This window comes from Ambystoma mexicanum, chromosome 5p, assembly GCF_040938575.1.
Source record: "Ambystoma mexicanum isolate Mex_15411 chromosome 5p, UKY_AmexF1_1, whole genome shotgun sequence".
NCBI lineage: Eukaryota > Metazoa > Chordata > Amphibia > Caudata > Ambystomatidae > Ambystoma > Ambystoma mexicanum.
The window spans coordinates 785,968,562-785,985,159 of record NC_090930.1 but is presented as its reverse complement, the minus strand read 5'-3'; the positions used below and the strand labels follow the sequence as shown (position 1 = coordinate 785,985,159).

At 42.6% G+C, this 16,598-nt stretch overlaps 1 protein-coding gene across 2 annotated transcripts in view; it reads right to left on the bottom strand.

Annotated features, from left to right (window-relative positions):
- MLH1 (mutL homolog 1) overlaps positions 1–16,598 on the bottom strand; it is a 949,066-nt gene that overhangs the window by 506,609 nt on the left and 425,859 nt on the right. The gene's annotated exons all lie outside the window — the stretch shown is intronic.

The window sequence follows — 16,598 nt, the reverse complement described above, 5'->3', positions numbered from 1 at the left end:
ACAAAAACATTTTCGCAAGCTCCCTATCCCATTCTTCTACCCAGATGTGGACAGCCCGTTAGCTGTATTGGGGTGGAGTAAAGGCTTGTGATCCGGCTTCATTCCACTCATATATTCCACCTTTACTGAGAGTTGAACAGAGGTGGCAACAATGGATCATTTGAACTTTAAAGTGACTTTGGCTTCCGAAACAGGAACTATATGGAGAGTTATATGGTTGTAGCTTGGCCCTAGTTGAAGTCTGCATACAGTTGACTGTGCAAGGTTAACTATACAAATGGTGAAACCTAACCCTCAAAAAGAAAGTCATACTTGTAGAGCTATCCATTCTTTACCTGCAAATCACTGTTCGATAACATAATGATATGGCAAAATTCTGCTCTGTGGGAGCTGATGAGTATTCCTTGCAGGGTACTGGCAAGAAAAGATTGGTCTTTTTGCAGTTTTCCCATACTTGTCAGTGAGACCCATAGCATATCTGCTGCCTGGTTTTGTGATCCTGGTCTATTTATAGTGAGTAAGGTCTTTTTCAGCCTCACTCGCCAACTCAATTCAATTCACAGATCTGTGAATACTGCAACAATCAAACCATGGCTGTCCTCGTAGAACCACAGTCTTGAATCTCAATGTTGTGTGGATGCCGCATCAAACAAACCATGGTACTCTCCTTCTCGTAGATCACGGTTTTGTGAATCTCAATGTTGAATAGATGCTGCAACAATCAAACCATGGTATTCACCTTCTCATATATCCGCGATCTTGGGAATCTCAATGGTGCACACAGGAGTGCTTGCTATGGTTTCTTTGTCCCTTTTAGTGTTGGTGGTTGCTTGACATGCAGTAGTAGTTTTAAAGTGACACGCGCAGTATTTTAATAGGACAAGAGCAGATTTGACTGTCCCTGGAATGGCTAGGGCTGTAAAAGTAATATGGCTTATAGGGTTCATAGCCGGTGTACATGGGGTCTACTGTTTATCCTAGGGATCAGGGGGATTTTTGGATCTGTAGTCTTCTAGTGACTAGCCCCTGCTATGTAGCGGACAGCAACAAGGAGCTACAGGTGTTTCCCTGTATACCTCCTCCAAAGCAGCCATTCAGAATTATACAGCGGCCAACTTACTGCTAGTGCCTAGCGTCAAGCAGGGAACTCTGGCACAGGACCAATCACTCAACTTTCAATGAATGCCACATCTGATGGGCCTCCCCTGGTACTGGTTAATATAATGTTATTACCAAAGTGAAGTTAAAGTAAATTACCTCAAAGTCAATTTTGTTTAATCTTCAGCAACATCTGTGCAGTGTCCTTTTGTTTGTAGAATCGAAACCAAAACAAATGGTACAAACTATATTTCTGGTGGCAAAGTCAAGTGTCTACCGTGCCCAGCCTTTCCTTGCAGCACCTTTGTTTGGGGGTATTTGACAAAAGAGGCTGCACACAAGTAGCAAAGACCTGGCAACAAGTGTCAGCGGCAAAAACAACAACAGGTTCTGGGCCAAAAAGCCTTCCACATTTAGCAAGCAAGCAGTGCCTTGTAAATGTTAAGGGTATTTATATAGCGCACCGTCACCAACGGAGTTGGTCCCCAGGCGCTCTGGCGGATTTGTAAAACAAGAGGCGTATGGGGCTGTGTTAGTCAGGAGGAGAGGGAATAGGAAAGTGAGAGAGGTGGTGTGCTGTTGGCGGCTTCAGTTCGGTATACACTGTGCGCTGAGCTTTGGTGCAAGTATTGGACATAGGGCGAGACCTTGTGTGCTGTTGGTGCTGTTTGTGTTGTCGGTTTGTTGCCGACGCGGTGTGGTAAAGTGCGTGCAGTTTGCTGTGCGAGAATTGGTTGTGTGAATTTTCTGGGTGAGTTAGCTATGCAGAGATTTGGAGGTAGGGTTAGTGGGTAAGAATCCTGGTTGTGGTATATCTTTTTTTATTTAATTGTATTACTATGGGTGGGATTAGTTGCTACTATCCTTTCTTGACCGTCTGACTGTTGTGGGTGTTTGCACGGCGCACTCCCTGCTGTATTCTAATGAACTTTGTGTAATGTGATTGGGAGTGTCTATTCTCCTCCTTAGTTATGGTAGCAGGGGAGTGGGTGGCTCCTATTCCTGGTTATCTATGTGAGATGGCTATGTTGGAGCTTGGTTGTGGTAGAGGGCTAAAATGCCATTGATGAATCGTCCAAGTGCTTCCGTCTTGTTCTGCCTATGTATTCAGTCTTTAGTGTCCTCCTCTCATGGCTTTCTCTCATTATGTGGTTTGGTATGTCGTGGAGAGACTTTCTTAGATTCTGTTTGTAATCGATTGCTTGGTGGGAACCGGGATCAGTATCTTCATTCATCATTGTTTTGGCTGTTTGTGTCCCTGTGGGTGGTCTTCTAGTTACGCAGTGAAGAGCCAGGATTTTAGCAGTTTCCTGACTAATAGGTGGTTTCTTGTGTTCTGTATATTCTTTGGTAAGTCGTTCCAAGTTTTCGGTGCCTGGTGAGAGAAAGAGGATCCTCCAAGTTTTCTTTTGTTGTAGGGTTTCGGTTCCAGGCAGAAGTCGTTGCTTGATCTGAGCGTTCTTGTTGGCTGATATAGGCGTAATTTGTCTCTGAGGAATTCTGCGCCTTGGTTGTGTATTGCTCTGTGCGTGATGCACATTGATTTGAATTTTATTCAATGTTTTATTGGTAGTCAATTAAGTGTTTTTAGCGCAGGTGTGATGTGTTCTCTTCGGGGTAGTTTGAGAAGTAGTCTGGCTGCCGAATTTTGTATGCGTTGTAGTTTATTTTAGAAGTCGTTCAGGCATACCCAGGTATAGGCTATTGGCGTAGTCTACTCTGGACATGACGAGAGCGATGATGGTAAGTGTTTTGTTGGCAAATGACAGTAACGGTAGGATCCTTTTTGCTGCACACAGGAGAAAGAAGCATTTCTTGTTTACTTGTGGCTCTAGAGTGAGATTGTTGTCCATCAGGATCCCCAGGTTTTTTTTTTGGTTTTTTTTACAAATCGGTGATGTCGCTGGGGTTGTGCCGAGTTCTCTTGGCCAAAGGATGGAGTTGTCTCCTCTGCTTTTTGTGACAATCATTATCTCTGTTTTGCCTGAGTTCATTTTGTTTTCTTCTTGGGTGTCTTGTATTTTGAAGATTATTTGTGTGTTGTCGGCGTAGTTGTAGCAGATGAGGCTGTGTCTTTTGATGATTTTGATTAATAGCGGGAGATAGATGATAATAGCGGGGAGAAAGATGATCCTTGTGGTACTCCTCATGTGGAGTCTCTTGGGTTGGACTTGAAAGGTTACATCCATATGGTTTCCTTTCTATTTGTTAAGAAGGATGTGATCCATAGTAGGGCAGTGTCTCTTATTCCCAGTCCTAATCTCGTTATGAGGATGTCGTGGTTGGCTGTGTCGAATGCTGCAGATAGGTCTAGAAGTATCAAGGCAGTACTGATGTCTGAGCCTGTGCTTGCTTTTAGGTCGTCCCATATTGAGAGGAGAGCTGATTCCATTCTCTTGTTGGTCTGAAGCCGACCTGTGCCTGGTCTAGTAGGCAATGCTCTTCTGTGAATTCTTGGATTATTTTGTATATGTAAGTTTCGAGCAGTTTAGCTAGTTATGCGATGTTGGAGATTGGCCTGTAGTGGGAGAGGTCCTCTATGTTTCCTGCTGTATCTTTGAGTAGCGGCCTGATGTACGCTGATTTGAAGGAGCGCGGCACTTTACCTGTTGTGATTGAAAGGTTGAGGACATTCCTGTGGTATTCCATGGGAGTTCCTTGCTGAGAATTGATTTGCATCAGTCTGGGGGGTAAGGGGTGGGGGGGGGTCCTCGGGAGAGCCTGATTTGTTGCTTTGATTTACCAGTTTGAAAGTCTCCACTGATATTTCAGGGAAGCTTCGTAGTTTGTTCGGATGTTCCTCGTGATGATATGTGGGTTCTGTAGTATGATCGTTTCATCGATGGTATTGGTGTGTTGTTGCAGCCCAGTGGGTTATTTATTTCATTTATGATTTTGAAGAGTTCTTTTTGGGTGTTTGGTGCTTTGAAGATTCGGTTGTCGTAGCGTTTCCCCTTCGCTTTTTGTATTTCCTTTTTGTATGAGCGAATATGTTTATTTCAGTTTATTTGGAGTGTTGTTTTTGATCCTCAATTCTAGTTCTAGTTTTCGTTTTTTTTTTCTTCATGGCGCAGAGTAGTGGGGTGAACCATTTTGCCATTGTTCTTTTACGTGAAAGAGTGAAGGGTTTTTCTTTGGCAATGTCGTCTATGGTTGTTATGATCCAGGTGTGGAGTAGGGCTACTTTTATGTCCAGGTCAGCTTCTTCCTTAATTGTTGCTTGTGGTTGGCCGAGTTCCAGAAGTTCAGTTAGGTTGGAGATTTTGATGCTTCTCCAGTACCTTTTCATGGTGATCGGTGGTTTGTCTTGTTGCTTGTTTATTGGAGTGGTCATTGTGATTATGAATGGGATGATGAGGTGGTCGCTCCAGAGTATTTGGATTGGGGATGCCGTGGTAAGGAGTTCTTTATTTGCAAAAGATAGCGTCAAGTGTATGACCTGCCGAGTGGGTTGCTCCTTTGATTAGTTGTTGAAGATTCATTGCTGCTAGTTGGGCGGTTAAAGATTTTTGTGTGGTTGTGGTTTCTTCATCGAACCAGATGTTGAAATCTCTAAGGATGATCAGATGATTATGCTTGATGGCTCGGATGGCGATTGCTTCCATGAAGGAGTCTATGAAGGTTGCATCGTTGTCACAGGTTTCCCCCCTTCTCACCTGTCTTTGTTGTTTGTTGGAGTTCTTCGATGGAGTCTTCTTTCGTAGAGTTCGGGTCTTGTATAACCCAACGTGCAGGTCCTCGGGTTCCAGCGTGCGTTCAGCGTTCCGAGTCCTGGGAACGTTCAGATGTCCGGGAAGTCTGAGGAAATCCAGGAAATAGTGAAGAGTACACACGGAAGACGAGTGCACGGAGATCCGGGATGCAAGGAGGACAAAAAGGAGGGGGAAAGAAGGAGGAGGAATTTAGGGGTACCGGGAACCAAGAATCAAAGGAAAAACACAAGTGAACTATGGCAGCACACGTCTAGCCACGGCAAGCGGTAGCATTAAGACGCGCAGGGCCGCGGGGGCATGTCCGCTTTATAGAATGTAATGCGTACGGCGCGGAAACTGGTAAAAAGTATTACGTGTTCGGCGGCCATGTTGGGAGTACTGCTGAGTGCAAGCCCCTATGGGTCAGGGACCAGGAAGTCCAGAAAGGACGCGTCCGATGGTTCATGACAATCGTAGGTTGGTGGTCTGTATATCAGTATGAATTTCAGGTCTGTTTTGGGGTTTACTGATAGGCGTAGTATTAAGGATTTGCATTTATCGATGTTTAGTGGGTCTTCCAGTTTGATAGCCAGATGTTCCTCGTTGATGATTGCCAGTCCCCCCCCCCTCTTTTGTTTTTTCTGTTTGCTTAGACACATTTGAAGTTTTCAGGCAGGCAGTTGAGGGTCATCTTGTAGTTGTCGTCTAGCCACGCTTTAGTTACAAATCGGATGTCGATACCTCCGAGGTCGCATATATCGGTTGCGTGTTTGGACATTGACCTTGCATTGATTAAATTACCGTGGATTTTTTGGGTGTGGTTTAGTTTACTGGTTGTTCCTTGTTTAGGTTTGTAGTTGTTCAGTCCTGGTGCTTCTGATGTTGATTGGATGAGGAATTGGATGAAGAACAGCGACGGCTACTTCTTCATTGAAGCGGTCCGCTAGATTGATAGCATGGCTGTTCAATCGTGGTGCTTCTCCGGTGATGCAGATTGGTTGAAGATCTGCGATGTCGTCTTCTTCATTGAATTGGTCTGTTAGGTTAATGGTTGGGTTGTTGCTTACCAGGGTTTTGTCGTCTTGTCTGGTATGATGTGGGTCTCTATGGTGCCCTTCTGTTCTTGTGATGTATGGGTAAGAGGATTGGCGTCATCCCCCTCTCTTATTGGGTAGACCTGTGTTTTTTCCAGGTGTTAGGGGGGATTCTTTGCTTGTCTCGAGATTTCAGTGCTGTTGATGTATCGAGGATCTGTGCTTGTTGCGAGGTATAGTGTAAGATATAAGGTTTTTTCTCTTACGTATTTTGTTCTGTCGATAACGGTGTTAGGCGGGGTGTTTCCTGCATTTGAGGGCGCTTCTACTCGGGGCAGTTGGTTTTGTGCATCCGTGTCCATTGTTGCATGATGTTGCTCTCTTTTTCGGTTTCCATTTCTATGTCGGGGCATTTTGGTTCTCGGTGCAAAGGTAACAGGGCAAGTGGTCCTCTGTGATGCATTGTTCTAGGGCAGCATTGATGTTTCCTCTAATCTTGATATGCTTGGATGCTCTTGGGTTCTGTCAGTCCTTCCTGTTGGTGGGTCAGGTGTGTTTCCTACAGGTGCACTGTTCGGGGGGTTTTAGGGAAGTGCTAGGCGTTCGGCTGTCAGGTGGTCTACGACTCAGTTAAGGGAGGTAGCGATGGGTTCTCAGGGGTATTGGTGGCAGGAAGGAGGGGCTTGGTTTCACTGATTTAGATATTGGCTAGCAACCACAATGCTATTGTGGTATGTAGCAGGCTAAGAGTTACAACACTATCACAGTGTGGGGAAGGTTAGCAATTATGTGTTATCACAATGTGGAGCAGTTTAGTAATCACAATACTAGAGCAGTGTGGACCCTTCTAGTAGTATCACAGTGTGGAGCAGTCTAGCAGTTAAGATACTATCACAGTGCTGAGCAGGCCAGCAATCACAGCACCATCACCGTGTGGATTCCTCCAGATGTGAATCAAGTCAATCTCAGCAGATGCCCCAGTGTGCGACACAGGTTAGTAATCACTGGATGTGAATCAAGTTGATCTCAACAAGTTGAGTACAAAAATGAACACCGCGAACTTTGAGAGTCCTGTATAGTGGGAGAGAGGCCTGCGCATAACAATGAAAGTGAGTACAAGAACAAACACAGCTAGTGTTGAGTACAAGACTAAACACAGCTAGATTTGTGTACAAGACAAAACACAGCTAGATTACAGAGTCCTGTTCAGTAGGGGAGAGGGAGGCAGTAAATAATATTTACAGTGCTGTACAGGTGAAGGTAAATTGGCAAGTTGCTGGGCTTCTGGGGTAGAGTGATTGCCATACTCCCCACCCTGGACACTTCTACCGTACTAGTAGCTGCTGGTTGACGGCTGGCCACTGGCTTCCCCTGCGGACACCTGCTGACACTTTCTGGAGCCACCCTTTGCCACGGGGCCCTTAGCCGCAGGGGCTGCACGAGCAGAGGGCTGCCCGGGAGGGTGACTTTTGAGGGAGAAGAGGCCAATCAGAGACTTGGTAGGAGGGAGGAGGGAGCGGGTAAACAGGGAAGAGGGAAGCGGTGTGCTTGAGAGCGTGTTTGCATAATTTCTGGGTTTTTTTTTTTAATCAAAATTTCAGGGTGCCAGGCTGCAGGGATAAGATTGCCTTACCTGGGCTGGGTCTCTGTGCAAAGAGAAGGTTAATGTAGAAGAATGAATCCCCTGAACCAAAATTCAGCATATTTTATTTGATGAAAAAAGATGAGCTGCACTACCTTTTTTCCAAAACCAAAAAACAGTGCACTACTTATAAAAATATATATATTTGTCAGTTATTCCATGTTAAATCGTTGCATTTACTGGTAATGTGTGATCAATCATTATCATGTATTGTAATCAACAGGCAGCTTTTATTTTATCAATTCCGCCAAACTGACATGGAGTGAATGAAAAGCTTCAGTTGTGCGTGGCTCATTCTACTGTGGGCGGTCTCCCAGAACGTAATGCTGCCTACACGCCAAATAAACATCTGCTTTACATGGTTATCGCCCAAATAGTCGCTTTCCATCTTAAGCATTGCATTGGGAGCTATGCTGGGTTCCAATGTTCTTATTAGTTATATGTGCAATCATTTTCCCCTTCACTTGTGTATGTTTTTGGCTTGTGGGTGTCTTTACTGTGCTCTGCCAGCTAAACCAATGCTATGTCACTAAAGGTTTTGGTGGTTCTTGCTTTATAGTCTTATCTGCTTCCTATTATTATTAAAGCGTATGGATACATGCCTTAGCTTAAAATAATCACAAGTAAAAGGCTCATTGATTAAAATCATCAGGGAGCTGAAACACACAAGTTAATTAGAACATCTTCATGAGGTTCCTACCATTCCAAGAAAGCAGCTGTACACTGTATAAAATGCAACGGCTTTGCATCATACAGCAGCTGACAGGCGTCTCGGGAGGATAGCTCAGGAGCAACGTGCTCGCCTTGGAAGCAAGACCAAACAGAGCAACACAGGTTCGATCCCCGGGTCTGTGTTTAGAAGCAAGCTCTCTACAGCTGGACCTAAATAAGTATACAGACCTAAGCTTATTATCCATCATCCAATTCGGACCTTTATGGCTTCTAGAAAACTTCTTAGCGTCAACTAGTGAACTAAATGCGTACATGCTGTTATATATTACACATAATCTTCCATCGAACAAACTATAGCCCTTACCCCTTTCAAAAGACCACAAGGTCGTACAAACCACCAGTGCTTAACAATTGCAATGCATACACCAGAGCAAACAAACGTCGAAGTTAATTGTTCTGAGCTCTGTGACTGTCGGTGTAAACGTTCCTCTTAACCAATGAGTTAAGAATACTCTCCTGTAGTTGTCAAGGTTCTTTATCTCAATGAGCCCTTGGAATTTCCTGTTCCAATAATCTTTCAACAATGATTTTAAAAGGTCAACGGTAAAAGCCTTTGGGGGAGCCACTGCTGACTACACCCCTTTCTGCAATTCACAGAAATAGTCAATTACTCCTCATCTGGTGCACCCCCAACCCATTTCGTACTGCAAATTGTTATTATTAATGCAATCGCTTGGCAAGTTTTCTTCGATTGTGCGCACTACTTCCAATTGGTGGTCTCGATTTCATTTCATAAAATTATTCATTCATTTTGACAAAAATAAGATGCCTGGATAGGTCTTAGATGAGCTTCAGTAAGTAAAAATGTACCTGGAAAATCTTCACACAGTCTTCAGCTATTGAAGCTTGTTGGCAAAAGAGGTATACATCTGTGTACTTGTGTATTAATTATAGATGCAGTAGGAGGCACTTCATACACTCCCACTGTGGTTATCGGTGATGTGTCTACTACATTAGCCCATCTCTGTATCGGAGATCATTACCAGTGGAGTCACTTTTCTGAAAATGTTGGGGGGACACGACATCTGAAGAAAAGGTGCCACCAGCCAAATAAATCGGAACAAAATGGTGTGCCATGAATGTTGGGGGGGACAAACACCCCTTTCCCCCCTAAAATTACGCCCATGATTCATTAAAGCTTCTTCTGCCTCTGATAAACATGTGTTAAGATGTGCGTCAGCAGCGGCCCTGCGTACCTGTGCTACTGCTAGAAAATAGTCTGGGTTCTCCACTTAGCCACCAGAAAGGAGGCGGTGTGCTAAGAGTTTGTGGACCCACTGCAATAGTGCTGGCCGGTGTCAGCGCCTCAAGCCATGCATCAAAACTCCAGGTTTTTTCGATGGAGAGCACTGTGGGGGTGTTAAGATCTTTTCATAGAACCAACGCATCGGTGATCATTCATGCATGGATTTACTTTAAATGAACGAGTAAATGTATATAAAATGTTTAGTATATTCGAGAAACCTGCTTGTCTTGCAAAACTCGGGCAGGTGCTGGCACACATCCAGACTACTGGTTCGGGGTACACTGCACTTTCATGCACAGTAGCATCTCCACGCACCCCACATTAGCCGCGTGTACTATGAACTCAGGTACTGCTGGTGCACCTCTCCTGCACCACAAGTTTAATGGTGCCTCAGGTCTTGCTGGAGCATCATGGTACTTAAGCTATGCCGTTGTACTCAGAAAAGCAAAAGGAGGCGTGCGCCTTTTGTGATAACAGACCAGCACGTCTGAGGACTTTTTCCACCGCTGAAAAAGCGTCCCCCACCAAAGGATTGAGGATCAAAAGACTGTTCTTTGGGTGTGCGGGTTGCCAATGTTGTGGTGCAATCAGGTTATCAGTTCCCCATGTGCCCACCATTCAAGTTTGTCTACTGAGCTGTCCTGCCTCTTTTACCCGAGTACTTAATTGCTGCAGTTCTGCTAGGGCTTGCATTGGGATATTTACGTCCCTCCTCGCTCCAGCCCCAGTCCCCTCTACCAGGTCCTAAGCACGAAGTACTGAAGAGAGGTGTGAAAGGGGTGTCCTTGGTAAATGGGCATTGTCCCCCCCAAAAGATGGTTCTGCTGTGTGTTGGCACACTGCCCTACTTCAGCTGAGACTTTATACGGTATATCATTTTTGTAAAGCGCCTACTACCATTGTTACGGCATCGAAGCACTGCAGGGTGGAAGGCCATTCGGAAGACTACTCTGCAAACATGCAAAAGCAAGGGCTTTACATTGCATGCGAATAGTAATTAGAAATTAGGTGACTGTTTAGTTGCTAGCAGAAATGACTAGCTCATAACATTATAAAAAGTTTGCAAAGCAGTCTGTTCAGGTGCAGAGATGGCGGTTAAGTCAGTTACTGTGTCAGCTGGACCGACTTTTTCGTGGCACTCCGACATATTCTATGGGCTGCAGCACAAAAGGGGAGGAATGGGTATTACAAAATAGTCCATCAACCCCCAGAGCAGTTCTCTACAGTTGAATGCTCCGCTGTACTTTGCACACTGAATAACAGTCACATGCACAATTTTCAGATATGGCAAAGATACATTCAAAGCATTTCCTCTTGTCTGGAACACCGGGTTATTGCAGTACACATATTTGTTATTGGATATAAACAGGGTTTCAGAGTGGAATGTAATAAATAAAAACATTTTAAGTAATGGCGTTAATACACAGCCATCTATGAAGAAAATACCGCCTGAGCTACCCCCGCAGTGCAGAGTTTATAAAATTAGCAAAAGGCTGAGTAGTATCCCAAGAAGTCTGAGGAAAATGTTCGAGAATGCAGCACTCGCTCCTAAACTGGGCAGCTGCGGTGTGCGCCCTCAGTGACTGCAAAAGCAATGATACATTTAAACGGGGGATGCACAACACAAAAAATCCACTTGCAGGTCTCTGAAAACAGAGCCAAACGCAATCTACGTGGATAGGATCAGCCATTTTGTGAATGCCTGGGCTACTCTCTAAACTGGGTCTAGGGTTGTAGAATGTGCCTGTAAGAGGTCCTTTAGATTACTATGTCCAGTGTATAGACTTAAATACACATACAACACAAAGAGGACCTTTGTAGGTCCCTGAAAACTAAGCAAAACGACATTTGTGTGGATAGGATCAGCCATTTTGTGAATTCCTAGGCTACTGTGTAAACTGGGCCTAGGGTTGTTGAATGCTGCTGTAAGAGCATCTTTAGTCTACCCTGACCTGTTTACAGGCGTATATGTTATGGCAGTGGTTGGGAAATGTCTATTCCTTGATTTGTAGATAGATATGTCTATCATGTAATAACATCAATGCTTCTGTTCTGAGCACCTGCCAGTGTTTTATTTAAGCAGTCGTCTGAGAAGTAATGCTTTAATTATGCATGTAAATAGTTCCTTTGGTAATTAAAATAAGAAAGATTTGTGCTCTTGCATCTGTTCCTTACACTGGAATGGAATCTAAGTGGTCTAGTATTGCGCCCATTTGCTACTACTGGTGTTTTATCAGACGATGGCTCTGCAAGAAAAAAGGGAGGGGGTTAATTTGTGGGACAGTGGGGAAGGCAAATGCAAAATATGCAGTGGTGATGGTTGCAGGTCAGAAGTGCCCCGTTCCCGAGTGCCAATCTGCTTTCTATGGGTTTAGCTGAGAAACTTGGAAGTAGGTTATCCCTGGGGAAGAGTCCAAGATCTAATAGATCACAGTGCTTTGGGTCTGGTTACCAGCTGATGTGGGAGAGTAGGGCTAAAAAGGAGAGCATAGTCGTGGCTTGCTTACTGTTGATGTGCTACCTGCTAGGCCTGTGGGGTGTTTGTGTGCGTAGTGTGGCGGTAGGAGATCTTGGATGGAAGTAGGTTAGTCAGCGGAAGGCGGGAGTAGGCCTTACAAGGCCAAACAGCCAGCAACCCTGCATTGCTAGCCCAAGCCATTTTACAGACAGGCCCCCTTTCTCTAGCTGTCAATTTTCTCTGACGCTCTGGGTAAGAAGTCAAACAATTGGGATAAAAAACCTAATAAGAAACTAACATAAAACAAACTCTACTGTCCCCAATCGGGCTACACTATCCTTAGTGTGTGCTGGGCGTGCTGCCTGGCCAACAGGAATAGAGCACATGTCCTACTTCACAATCGCTGCTTCATCAAAGTATAGACTTGTCCACACTCAAAACAGTCCAGTTGCCAATAGTCAACTTAAAGAGTTATTTCTAAAACTCTCCAGAATCTATATTTGGCCATATTTTTTTAAACCTATGCATTCAAACAGCGATTTCCACATATGTAATATACAATCCTATGAGTGGGTATAGTTACATAGTAAAATTATGCAAATATGAAGCTTTCCAAAAAGTCACAGGTATTTTGTAGAAGTTGGTTTGACAAGTTTCTAAAATCTGTTAGTGCTTTTCTTGTGGACTGCATCAGAACCCCTGGTTATGGGTCTGTTCATTTCTAGGGCACTGTAAACAGAAATGACCAGGTTCTACTTGGGCTCTTGTTCATAGCACCCTGGATCTAGGTAAGCATTCACCACAGTGAAAATTTCAACCATAAACAGTAGTGGAAACCAGGTTGAGCCACTAAATGGTCTCTCCAGTGTATAATGTTTAAAAGAAGAGTTGGCCCAGATTTGGAGTGCTATGAAGAATCCTCTGTAGGATTTGGAAAGTAGCTGTGGTGTTCCATCAGAGCTCTTAGATCAAGCAGCTATTTGTGGCTATAGCTCTGCCCCTCCACAGTGGAACAAATTTTTTAAATTATTTTATTTTTTATGTAATGTGCTTCGGTTAATTAAAACCCTATACACAATCTTATTACATAATATAATATACATAACAATCCTAGAACCATATTACTACAAACTGTATTACAATATACAACACTTAAAATCATATAAATACACCCTATAAAAGAAAGTTATGTCAATTCATATTCATTAAATAACGTCACATAAAAGTATCACTTTAAAAATCTTTTCCATGTAAAATAAGCAGCAACAATGTATATACCGGGCAATGTGCCACATAGATAGCCACCCAAAATTGATCGGAGACAATCATGCCTTACTTACTCACCAAATCATTATAGCCTCTACGATAAAAACAAATTAAATTTGGACACATGTTGAGTAAGTGCCTCGCTGTTTCCACCTCATGTTCACAATAGCGACATATACTATTTGCTTATGGAAAAGGTCTCCATCCCCCAGTATACTCATTATAAGGAAGAATATTAAAATGAAGAAACATCATAGATATTTTAAAATCATAGTTCCCGTGTTTCAGTAAATAATCACATGGTTTTCCTATGTTAAAACTTTGCATAGTGTAAAGTGCATATCGTTTTTTAGTGTTCAAGTAATGCAATGAATTAATCACATCCCATTTAGCAGCTTTCTTTTTCATTTGAGGGTAAAATCAGGGATCCACATTATGTACAGGGGCATTTAAATTAATGTTCTGAAGAAAGGAATTCACAGTAAATAGCAATTTTCCATCAAAATATTCTTACATCCTATGCGTGTGGCATTGACTAACATCACAAAAAGACTCTCTTGGCCTGCTGCTCGCATTATGTTATTGTATAGCTTAGTGCATCGTATTAGAAGGCCCAGTTCACACCTAATAGCTTCTACCTGAACAGCTCTGGGGAGCGTATGTACAGATCTCCATAGCCTTCCTTCTAATCTATGAAGCCAAGTAACCTATTTCTCTTCACGAATCTCCAATGCATATAGGGCTCCTGGTATAATACTATGTTTATACATTTCTGAAAACCCCTCAATAGATTATCCACCCCTCTTTGCAAGATATCTTCTAATGACGTTCCATCTATTCATAATTTTGCCTGATAATATATCCTCACACAGCAAAATAGAGGGGTGACTAACAATGGGCAAACCCAAGTAAGGATAAGTAGCCACCACCGCCAAAAGTTCATAGTTCATAATCCACATGACACTTCCATCCGAGTGCGACTGACACATGACGTGGTCCTCTTTTCTGTGATAAATACCCCTAACGGCCTCAAACAAGGATGTCCATTAGCTGCTACACTTTTCAACTTTTAACTCCTGGACCGTGCTGAAAATCAAAATACCATTACAACTAATCCTCCCAAATTGAATGCTATACCCATATGCTACACACTATATGCAGATGGCATTGTAATAATGGACAAGACACAAATCGGCCTTCATAAAAGACTGATGATTCTAGACAAGTACATCAAGAAAAATGACATGAAAATAAATTCAAGTAAGACTCAGGTCATGTCCTTGGGCTACTGAAAAAGAACAAAAAAGGCCCTTGTATCTATACATCTAGAAGGAAGAAAACTTGAGGTGGCAAGAGAAATAAAATACGTCAGTGTACGGCTCAATCAATCCAACACTTGAAATGAACTGATCCATTCATCTGAAAACAAAGACCGTACATTGGCTTGGCAAGGTCTGATCATTCACAGGAAGTACGGACAATATTTGATGAAACCAGTCATTACATTCTATAGACATAAAGTGGCTGCAATCTTAGTGTACTGAGGTGAAACTTTGCTCAATATTTCCCGAGCCACTTTGTCTGCAGTGGAAGGCATATTTTGGCGCACATTCCTCTCCTTAGCCCCATCGTTTCCGAAGCCTAGACTACGACATGGACTTGTACTTCAATCACTCGACTCCATCAAAAACTGTTAGCATTTAGACATGTACAGAAAGGTAATCAACAACGATGAGATTCCAGCGATCGACATATTTAGACAAACAGATAATGCATCGAATGCCATTATTTTGAACAAATGTAAAGAAACCTGCATCCATCTACCAAAGAAAATGAAATGTCAATTGATATTCTTATAAATAGACCCCTGGAAGTAAAAAAAGGATCACAGAGAATGACTGGATAAAAACCGTACGTGAGAAATCTCGATATAAAATGAACATAACCCCAGAGTTGTAAATCAGAGCACTCAACGAGCTTCCATTATATTTAACGAGATTTCCCTCCAGAAAAATCAGAGAAACGTATCTAAGACTCCATCTCAACATCCTCCCAACTCAGGAATATTTAGCAACAACTAAACAGATCCCGGACGAAGATAAAATATGCCGATTCTGTAAACAAATGGATCAAACGGAGACGATTCAGCACATCATAATGAAATGCCCTACTCTATCCGAGAGAAGGATTCTGTTTGGACAAATGCTACCTCACCAAAGAGCAAGACACAAGGACGACGAAAGATGGATGGAGATAATCTCAGGCAAAAACAAAAAAATAATTATCATGATAATCCAATTTTGGACAAGCATCATGCTAAATGATAATTGAAAACAAGGAATTGAAAATGCAAGTGCTAATGAAACAAAATGAATGTACATTTGCTGACAAGAAATGCAATGTAAAAGTTTGTATGCAAACTAAAACATTTTAATAAAAAATAAAATCCACAAGAACAGGTTCTTCCTGGATTGAGCACCAAACATCATGACCTTTGTGTTTATGACAAGATCATTCCTTGGGGCATAATTACACAGGGTGTCCAACAGTCTTTGTAGACCAATAGGAGTCTTGTCGAGGATTGCAGTGTCATCCACGTACGATACCCATCTGATTCCCACTCCACCAATTTTGGGAGGAAAGCTATTAATTCCAATCAAACTGGAATTTATATCAGAAACATATAAATTGTATAGGACAGGAGCGTTCACACAGCCCAGTTTTAAACCTTTATTTATATGCACAGGAACCGTCAAATAGAAACTGAAGTGGCAGAATACACTGCCTTAACAAAATGTAACACTAAGTGGAAGATAACCCATCCCTAGAATTTATGCCAGAGTTTTTCACGGTTGACACAAAGGTCCCGCTATATACACATATATATAAGCTGCTTTCCGGGCACCTAGAGGTATCAGATATAAGGTAACCAAGTGAGCATATGATCAAGAGTGATGCATCCTGACCTGAATCCAGTTTTCTGGTAAGGGATAATATTATTCTCCCTTATCCATATATTAATAATTTTCAGTAATAAAGTGCTAAAAATCTTACAGCATGAGTCAGACATAGTCAGCAGTCTATAGTTGGAGGGGGAAGATCGTATACCTTTTTATGTATAGGAAACAAATAGATGTTTTTTTTTCAGCTTTCAGGTATTTCACCACTTTCCCATTTAGAGGTAAACAATTTAAGTAGCAAGGTTGCCCACTTCAACAAACTGTGTTTAATTACAGTATTCGCAAGTCTGTCATTATCCTGGGGCTCGGGATGGTTTGAGTCTCGTAATCATCCTCACAATGTCCTGCAAATCAAAAAGGTGTTGGTTTCAAGTGGCCCAACATGTAAGCTGATTTAGAATGACATTCAACATTTTCAGCATAGTAATAACCACAAATGTTTCCAACCCATTCTTCTGATGTAATACTGT